The sequence below is a fragment of the Lactuca virosa genome, chromosome 9, assembly GCF_052849685.1.
Source record: "Lactuca virosa cultivar CGN04683 chromosome 9, Lactuca_virosa_CGN04683_v6, whole genome shotgun sequence".
Lineage (NCBI taxonomy): Eukaryota > Viridiplantae > Streptophyta > Magnoliopsida > Asterales > Asteraceae > Lactuca > Lactuca virosa.
The window spans coordinates 150,376,608-150,387,573 of record NC_136434.1 but is presented as its reverse complement, the minus strand read 5'-3'; positions in this window follow the sequence as shown (position 1 = coordinate 150,387,573).

Below are 10,966 nucleotides of genomic sequence, written 5' to 3'. Positions count from 1 at the left end.
CCATATTGGATTCGATTATTATTGTGTTTCACTTTGCATGTTTTGACTTCCATAATAACTAGGTTATTCTTTCCGAATGATTAAGTTATTCAAACCATCCACAGTCGGTCATATGTTGGAAGTAGATATGAATCAAGACTGTCATGAGTTGGTTGTAGAGGTCTAAGATGTTGGACATGGCTACAACACTCATGAGTACTCATAAGTTATGAGTATTGGAATTAACCCACGCTCACTTGTATCACTTCATGGAATTTATCTCGAGTGATCGTGAGACGGTAATATCATATAAGTCTTCAAACCTAGAGATATGAGTTGTTACCTATGAGTTGGTTGTGCATTGATTGCACGTAAACGCATCAGTAACTTGATGTTATAAAACGTGCCTTTGTGTATAATTCAACAAGTAGTAGAAACAAGTATATGAGTCGAAGTTTATCTGTTCCTTCTAGTCCTTGGAGGATTAGAAGCGATATCTGGGCCCCTCGATGATTTTGTTTTGACCTATGTACCGGGCCCGGTCAGAACCTAATTGATGTGTTCAATTTAGTTCTTTGTCAAACAAATCGGAAATCGGGAAACAAACTGCTGGACAATAAGTACGACGTTGTTCCATGTATTTGTCCGGCTGATATCATGAGAGCAGAGGATTATATGATCACTTATCTAAAATGGCACTTCATAGTTCAACAGAGTTTTCGAGAGCTACGATTGCTGGTTGGTTCCTGAAGTAACATACGCAAATACAGTTATTAGACTTATCCAAGTGGGAGACTGTTGGATAAGGTGTCTAAGTCCATAACTTATTTGGTATATACTTGACCCGACCCGGCATGGTCCATTTGGGTTGCACTTCACCCAAACTGTTTATGGATAATTTTATGAGAATTGTATACTTACGATTTATTAATATATTATAAGTTATAATATATTAATATAAAGTCATGTTATTTAATTAGTTTTAATCTTGAATTAATTATGAATTAATTTAGTGATTAAAAGGAAGACTAATTAAATCATGGGCTATTATATTTATATGGTGTGGGCTAATACTCATTTGTTAATGGGCTAAGCTTATATGGAAGTCCATGGATGATCCATGGAGCTTTTAACCCATGGATCCTTGGAAAGGAAAAGACATGGGTTATTAGGGTTTCACCCTAACCATGCACACTATATAAACAAGCTCACGATGCATGAAATAACACCCTAATGTGTGTGTAAGAGTGGTGGCCAAAATCAAGAGTTAGTATACTCTCTCATACATTTTCCAAGTTTGTGGTGATTTGTGATTTCCATTTGAGGCATTCACATTATTGGTGCTTGGCTCTCAAACTCCAAGGAATCAACAATCAACAAAAGGTATGTAATTCATCTAGTTCTTTTATGGTTAAAAGTACCCCATGCCATGCTAAATAGGTTATAAACCTTGGAAAATAATATTTTGCATGTATCTTAGACAAACATAGATCCAAGGTTTAATAGGGTTGCATGTACACTTAGGAAGTGTTAGAATGCTCAAAACCCAGCAGCAAATACAACCATCATAAATATAATTGAAAAAGTTACACCATAGTATGAGTTTACATGTTTCAAAATCAATTACACTATGATGACAAAATGAAATGTTTGACGCCTTAGCGTCCCATCCTCAAAAGCTGCGGGTTACCTGTTTTACTGATTTCCTGAGAATACAAGTAGTTTCGAAAATGTGTCAACAATTAAGTTGGTGAGTTCATAAGCTTTTGGATGTAGAGTTTGAAAACCTTTGTTTGTAAATGTAATGTATACTCAAGAAAAATCCGATAATTTTCCTTATAAAATGTTATGTAGTCTTAAATCCCAAGACCGAATGTATGTGTGTGTTTCGTACTTGTAACGTGTTTGTAAATATAATGTATACTCAAGAAAAATCCAATACTTTCCTTATAAAATGTTATGTAGTCTTAAATCCCAAGACCGAATGTATGTGTGTGTTTCGTACTTGTAACGTGTTTGTAAATATAAGGTATACTCAAGAAAAATCCAATACTTTCCTTATAAAATGTTATGTAGTCTTAAATCCCAAGACCGAATGTATGTGTGTGTTTCGTACTTGTAACGTGTTTGTAAATGTAATGTATACTCAAGAAAAATCCAATATTTTCCTTATAAAATGTTATGTAGTCTTAAATCCCAAGACCGAATGTATGTGTGGGTTTTGTACTTGTAACGATGTATGCAGTTTTAAATAGCTAAAAACCCCCTTTTTAAAGTAGAACTTCCCGTAAACTTGAAATGTCGTTAACTCCCTATGTGAGTTGCTATAACCATACTATGACTAAATGAACCTGTTACAACGTTTTTCAGGCGTCGGAATGTCATGACATTTGTCACCCGTAGACCTGCAGGTCCCACTGTAGCTAGCAGCAAGGTGTGGGGTGTCAATCCCAATTTAGATCTATATACAATTATCACACTCTGCCTACAAGAGACTCTGGTTATAACTTACACGAATTTTAACCCGTACTCTAAGAGTACAATGAAAAATTGCCTCACAATTTACGTTAACTTGTTTACGTGTGGTTTGAATGTAAAACCTTTTCTATGGTGGAAGTAAATCCCCTTTTATGTAGTATGTTTGTAATGTAAAATCCATAAACTATACCTATTATAGTTTATTGTATGTGTTCGAAGTGAATGAAAACCCTTATCATGAATGACTAATTTCTGTTTATGATGTTAAACTAACAAGAAATACATTCAACATTTAGAAACTTATTGTTATACACTTTGCTCAACATGTTACAAAGTGTTGTTAATATTGTAAGCTGTTTAACTAGTTTTTAACTTTTCTGCACTGTTTTATAAAAATCACAGAAAAATCATACGAAGTCGAAAACTGAATCCGTAAACTCTGAGAGTTTAGAAAACGTGTCTAGTTTGTTCATAATTTTTATTATGATTTTTAGTGGTTTCTAACTTGTGTGAAAATGATCATATTCACAGACTGGTCCGAATTCGTTTATGAAATAATAGGCAGTTTTGTAAAAATCGCCATAAATTTTAGATAAATCGTGTGGAGATGTGCAAGTAGTCATTTGAAAGGTATAAACCTGAAATATGTGCAACTTGTACAGTTTTGAAAAATAAAAAGTTTAAGATGTTCAAAACAGTCCGTGAATGGAACTAAACTTTCCTGATGAAAGCTGATGTTTGAGTTTAGTTAAGTTTTTGGTGTTATAACTTGTATTCCCCCACTAAAAGTTGAATAAAACCTGAAAATGTAGGGGTATGAACTCACCTTGAGTGATTTCGTGGGATGGATGTTGAAGAAAAGAAGTTTCCAAGTCAAGAACACTTGGAAGTTGCTTGAAGATTTGAAGATCCTAAGAACAAATATGTCGATATTTGTGTAAGAAATTCATGATTTGAGTGAAGGTGTGTAGAATATTCAAGTGTAGGATGAAGACACTTATCAAGAGTGAGGAAGAAGGCTCAAGATTAGCCTTGGATTTTCGAGTTCTTAGAGAGAGAGAAGGTGAGAGAGAAGTGTGTTAGCTTTTGGTGGAAGTGAATGAGGTCTAGAGGATGTGAGAGGTGCATTGAATCTTTGGGTGAGTATTAATCAAGGAAACTTGTTCAAGAAGGGTGAGGGTACAATGAGTAGACTAAGGCTGATGTGAATAGTGACATAAAGCATGAACAATAATCTGCAAGTGTCATAACTTTATGGAAAAAGTCAATGGGCACCTTTTTGTACTTTAAATTTGTCCTCAACAATAGTAGGGATTTTATCTTATAAATCTTTTAAGATATGCAAATATTATGATCTTAGAAGGTTGAAAATAATAAAATATGGATTTATATGAAAATCCTGTGTTAAAATCATCAAAAACGGGCTCAAAACTCGAAGGTGGTCGAAAACCGGGTAGAAGGAAGCGAACCTGCGAATATCCAAGGTCAGGACCGAAGGTTCGGCCCAATGAGGCTAAGAACCAAAAGTGTGTTCGGTCTTAGAGGGAGTTGCGTTGCAAGGATAGGGACCGAAGTTGGAGGGAACTGAAAGTAGCTGAACCGGATGTGAGTCTCGGACCGAAGGCTGATGAACCGAACCGAAGGTGAGTATCCAGACCGAAAGTGAGTTCGGTCCTTAGGTGGCTTCGATCCAATGGGCAGTTTTGGTCCTAATGGAGCTTCGGCTCCGAGAGGTTCGGTCCTTATTGGTTCGGTTCCTAAGGGTAGTTTCGGTTCTAAATGGCTGTTTTTCAATTTAACTTCTCGATTCGAGTGATTTTTGACTAAGTTGAAGGTCGGGTTGCCCCAGGTGATCATAAAAACTTAAAAGAGATTTTAACCCACTACTACAACCACCACCACCATATGTGATTAAATTCATATAATCACATAAATCATTTATGATTCTATGTATTTAGTCACATAAATTACATGTGATTAAATACATATAATCATATATGATTATATGTATCTAATCACATATGATTTATATAGAAAATATTCTTTTTTCCAAATAAAATCATATGTGATTAGATACATATAATCACATGTAATTAAATGTATTTAATCACATGTGATTAAATGTATTTAATCACATATGATTAAAATGTACAAAGAATAATTATTGAATCGAGAACGTGAAAATGAATATTGTTCATATAAATCATATGCAATTGGATACATATAATCACATGTGATTATATGTATTTAATCACATATGATTTATGTGGACAATATTTATTTATGCGTTTTCGATTTAATAGTTGGTCTCCTGTATTTATTATTTAATCACATATGATGATATGTATTTAATCATATATGATTAAAATGGACAAATAACAATTTTTAATCGATAACGCGAAAATCAATATTGTCCACATAAATCATATGTGATTGGATACCTATAATTACATGTATTTAGGCATATATTATTTATGTGGATTTTCGACTATAATATTACCATTTAATAAAATAATTAAATAAAAACATAGGTGTGTGACGAAATTACACAGTAAATTTTTTCAATATATAGGACCTTTTCAGTAAAATAACACAGTAAATTTTTTCAATATATAGGAACTTTTTAGTAAAATTACACAGTAAAAACTTTTCATTTTGCAATATTGGAGTTGAAACAAATTTCGACGGTATCGTGTTGAGTAGTTCTAGTCGAGTGTCAAAGGTAGTCTATACCTACATATGTCGAAATCAGATGTTCCTTGGAGTCGAAATCGTACATGATTGATGTCGTTCCTCATTCGCGTACTGGAAACAAATTGGGGAAGAACAAAAGATTTCGATTCGAGTCCCTCATCTTTCAGCAATTTGACAAAATTACCCAATTTCATTATGGGGTAACTTTCTGTAATCAAGTGAAGATATTGTAATTCGAATCCCTGAAGTTTATGAAATTTGACAGTTTATACCTATTTCGAATTAAAGGTAAAATTCTGTGAAGTGGGAAGAATTTTTTTATTAAGTCACTGCAGTTGATGCGAATTGACACTTTATGCCCAGTTTTGCATTTGGGGTAATGTTTCGCATTTGAAGCTAATTTGTCGCAACGGGTCCCTGCAGAATTTTTGGAATTGTCAGTTTATACCCTGTTTCCGAAATTCTTGCAACTCTCACCCAAAAGTCGAAATTTACACAAAATTTAGAAAATTTTCTCGACTTTTTGTGATTGTTTTTTGTGCAAGATTTTCATGGTCGTATTTTTTTCACACATCGAGGGGAAGTTTCATCAAGTTTATTCCTCGAGTGCTTCTCATCATCTGTGAGTTTTATAATCATTTGTTGATTATAAAAAGTAGGAGAATGTAGAAATGGTTATTCGAAGCTTCTCGGATATTCCTTTTCAAAGCGGATTTGAAGACCGGTGTTACTTCGAGGGGGAGTTGGTCTTGATCGCTTGGAGCTCGTTTGGAAATTGAAGCCGTGACATCCAATCCTAACTTTGAGGGGGAGAATGTTATGGTGCAAAGTATTGCTTGGATGTGGCTTACCCTCTTATGATGTGTAATGGGTTTAGCCTTTCCTATAAATAGGAAGTGAGTGGCTCCCATTTATGTAAGACCCATTTTGGAGTGATTAGACTAGTGAGAGAATTATTACAAGACCCACTTTGTAATAGTTTACTAGATCTAATGAGAGCTTCAACAAATTTTATTTACTCTTTATGTTCTTCATGATTGATTGATTCACTTGATCTTTACTATTCAACACATGTCATCATAATTCGTGTCACTACAAAAAATGAACCACTAAAACACATAAAACATATGATAATTTACGTAATTCACACTTTCGTTTTAATAGAAAAAGTTTGACGATAAACATTCACATAGAAAATTAATTATAGTCAATTAATAGTTTATTGTCAAGTTTGGTGGCTCGTTTATCATGTCAAGTAAAATTATTTTATAATAATAAAATATGTTTTGAACTTTTAACTGATGTTATAAACATTTGGTAAGAAACCTGACTAAAAGTGAAGGACACTTTCTTTAACTCCACTTTCTTTTAGTCGATGCCAACCACAACTGACGTCTACTTATTTTAAAGAGATCAGCTGATACAGAATTGATCATATCTACGATATTGTGCTCTTCCCTTTCCCTTTCAAAAATCTCAGCCATGGCTACCATCGTCTTTGTTTTACAGCACTCCCCTTTAACCTGGCCTTATTTCTAGAGATATAAATAATGTACAAATCTAATCATCAGCGTTATCATCAACGAGCCGCCACAGCCGTCATACTGCCATCGTCGGACCACCCTCTCAGATCCGATGATAGGAGATCAGATAGTCGCTTCAACGAGATCCAGTGGCCTTGGTTGGTGTAAGATTGATTGAACGATGTTGCAAGCCTCGAATGTCGGCCGGACCATACGAAGACGCATCATGCATACCACCACTTGCTTTTCAGCTCCCGGAACCAAAATCAAGCAGTCAGATCACCCCAATTTTACCTCCGTCGTAACAACATTCTGTCACACCCCCGGACCAGACGGCGGAAACGTCCGGAGGCGGGTGACTTCATTGTGCAGTATCATAACAATTGAATATAAATGAAACAGAGCAATCCAAACATCATACATCGAGATAACAAACTTACATTGTTTACATATTGTATTTGTTCTTCGAATTACACAAAAGAGACATAAGCAGAAAAATCCAAGCTACAGCTAAAAGTCTTGCATCCGTGTCCCTTGTTACCTGCTTACTAGATCCCTGAGAATACAAGTCGTTTTGAAAAGAGTCAACTAAAACGTTGGTGAGTTCATAAGCATTTTTGTACAAAATCGTTTACACTTGTTTAGAATCGTTCTTATCGTACTTTCAGAAAATCCGATATTTTCTGTGAAATCGTTTGAAGTCTTGCCTTGAAAATCATGAATATGTGTGTGCATGTCATTACTTTTATTCATCCTTATAAGGAGTGATTTTGAAAAGTAGTGTGATTTGTAAAAGCGGGCTGTGTACGAGAATAGTTCTTTTGAATAGTAATAGTCAACCGTTTCCAGAAAAATCTCTTATTTTCAAAAAGAGAATATGGTTGAAAATCTTGTTCCTCTTATCGAATAAAACTAAAGTGTGCGTTCTAGTTTATCGTTATCGAAATCGTAGAAAATCGTTTTCTCCAGAAAATCCTATATTTTCTGCTATAAAATATTTGTAAGTTCTAGTTCTAACTATGTATATGTGTGGCTTAATTTATAATTTTCAAAATCGTTTACAAACGTTTTCCATAGAGTCCTACACTTTTTAATTTGTAAAATAGCAGTATTACGACTCTATACTTGTTAGGAGAAAGAATCAACATGGCAATTGTGGACATTCTACGTGATGAAAAAGGACAGTCAACGCAACAAATGCGGACCATCACTTATCATGTATAGGACGGTCAACACAACGTGCCAAAAATTTATTTATGAGGTTTTTCCTTACATAAATTTCTAGATGACATAACATATTCTAGTGAGTCGTTATAACCATACTAATCTGACGAAGTGCCTGTTTTGGCGTTTCTCAGGCGCCCTCGGTTTGGAAAAGACATTTGTCACCCTAGACTGGCATGTCTAGCTGTAGCGAACAGCGAAGGTGCGGGGTGTCAACCCCGTATAGATCTATACACAAATTCCCGCTCTCCCTCCAGGAGACCCTGGCTATAACTCCTTACAGGACATAGACGTACACTAATATTTTTATATTTAGGTACCTTTGAGATTTGTCTGACTAGAATATTAACAACCTTTTGAGAAATCGTTAGAGATCCATTATTTGTTAGATAAATAATGAAATTCGTACTTGTTGAATAAAAATATCGTTCTCGTTCCATATCGTTGATTGTGCTCGTTAACTAGGTGCTCGTGTTCGTTCCTTTTCGTTTATTGAAAAATAAGTCATTTTAGTCAAGAGAAAAAGTGTCAAGTTATAATTTGTATAAATTTATAACTGTCGGTTATGACACGCATTTTCTGTTTTATGACATATAGAGCATTACTTATGTTGTTGGAGGTTTTACGACATCATTTTATGACATGCAAATATTTCTGACATAAAGGCTCTATTTGTGTATTTTCTTGACGCAAACTTTTATATTGAATATTTATAAAATACCCCCTGACAGTTTGCAAAATAGTCACAAGGTTCTATTTTCGAAAAATCACTAGAAATAGTGTCCACTTAGTAAGGTCCATTTTTATAACTTTTATCTATAGACATGAAAGCATAGATAAAGGGGTTAAGTTGGACACACTCAATAGTTGGGAGGCTCTTTTGCACAAAGTATCCTCTGTTCTTTATGAAATTGAGAAATCCTACGTTCATGAGTATATTACTAAAATATTTACTTAATAATATTTCACACACACATACAAACATACGTATATATGCAATCATTTAAGAGTTTAGACAAGATTTTACTTGTACTCTCCCCCAAAAACATTAAAACATTGAAAAAAAAGTGAGGTATGAAGATCACCTTAAGTGATTTCTTTAGATGAATGCTGAAGAGAAAGGGTTTCCAAGTCAAGAACACTTGGTGGGAGCTTGGAGAGTTGAAGATCTAAGAACAATTATGGTGTCCTTTGTTATGAGAGACTCATAATCTGAGTGAAGGAGTGAATAATGTTCAATGTAGGATGAGAATACTTACTGAAGGAAGGTGAAAAGATCGAAGGCAGCCTTGGAGTCTCGAGTTCCTTAAGAGGGAAATAAGAGAGAAGTGTTTGTTTCTTGGTGAGAGAGTGAGTAAAGTGGAAGGAGAGATGGGGGTTTCCAACTTTTGATCAAGATACTAGCTGGAGGAGAGGTGTGAGAGGACAAATAGTTGACTAGGTATGGATGAATAGTGACTGAGGGTTGTCCTATGTGGGTATGGGGTTAACTTGCGTCATACTTCATGGAAAGATCAACACTCTATCTCAATATCTCACCCACTAGATATTGTTCTTAAGTTGAGATTTCCCCCAAAATATGATTAAAATATGAATATATATGGTCTTATATGTCAAAATATAAGTTTGGGTGAAAATCCCACGCGAAAATCATGAAAAACGAGCTTAAAACGTAAAAGTGGTCAAAAACCGGGAGAAAGAAGCGAACCTGCGAGGGTTCCGGAGCCAAAGGTTCATATTCTGAAGCTCTTTCATGGTTCTGAAGTGGGGAGTCCGAAGCTAAGGCATTCCAGAGCCACTTTCCGGAGGGAAGGAGTTCCGAAGCTGAGATGCGAAATTGTCCGGTTCCGGACTAAGAGGGTTCCGGACGAAGAGGGTTCCGGACGAAGAGGGTTCCGGACCAAGAGGGTTCCGGACCAAGAGGTTCAGGACCAAGAGGTTCCGGACCAAGAGGTTCAGGACCAAGAGGGTTCAGGACCAAGACGGTTCAAGACCAAGAGGTTCCGGACCAAGAGGGTTCCGGACCAAGAGGGTCCTTTTGGGTTTCCTCTTCCGGTTTTGAGCTGTTTTCGACTGAGGAACGTACTTAGAGAGATTTGAGATACGTGGAGAGATTTGGGAGATATTTCACATACTTGGAGAGATTTGGGAGAGATTCGATATACTTGGAGAGATTTCACATATTTGGAGAGATTTTGGAGAGATTCGATATACTTGGAGAGATTTCACATACTTGAAGAGATTTGGGAGAGATTTAACATACTTGAAGAGATTTGGGAGAGATTTCACATTCTTGAAGAGATTTTGGAGAGATTCGATATACTTGGAGAGATTTCACATACTTGAAGAGATTTGGGAGATATTTCACATATTTGAAGAGATTTGGGAGAGATTTGCATTCTATTTCTACATGGCTCATTAGGAACTCGTATTGTACACTTAGAAGTGTTAGCACAAGTCTCACAATAGTCCTTGCTTACTTGAGGACGAAATTTCCTAGCCAAAAAGGTTAGTTGTGACATCATCCCCCCGTTAGAGGGAATTCCGTCCCGAAATTCTTTCGAAAGATGAGGTCATGAATGCGGAAATAGATGAGGGTACCTTTGAGTTATTTGATCTTTGTGTTCCCAAGTGAATATCGGCTCGCGCCTAGCGTTCTCTCGAACCTTCACAATCGGAATGCGGCTTTGTTTTGTGTACTTAACCTTCCCATTCATTGACTTGATAGGCCGATCAATGATTAGTAGGTCCTAGTTCGCTTTGGTCTTGTTTAATGGAACCGGAAGGGTTGTCCGATAGACACTTTCTAGGTTCGATACATCGAATACAGGGTGTGCGTTACTAAACTCGAAGGGTAATTGGAGTTTGTAGGCTACCGGGCCGATCCGTGCGAGGATCTCGAAGGGTCTGGTGCATCGGGAATTTAGTTTACTTTTCCTTTTGACTCGGGTCACTCTTCCCCGAGGGGAGTTCTAAAATAATACCCCGATCTCCTACTTGGGATTTCAAGGTTTTAAGATGCTATCTGCATAGTTCCTTTGTCGGTGTTACGATGTATGGGGTCTCGT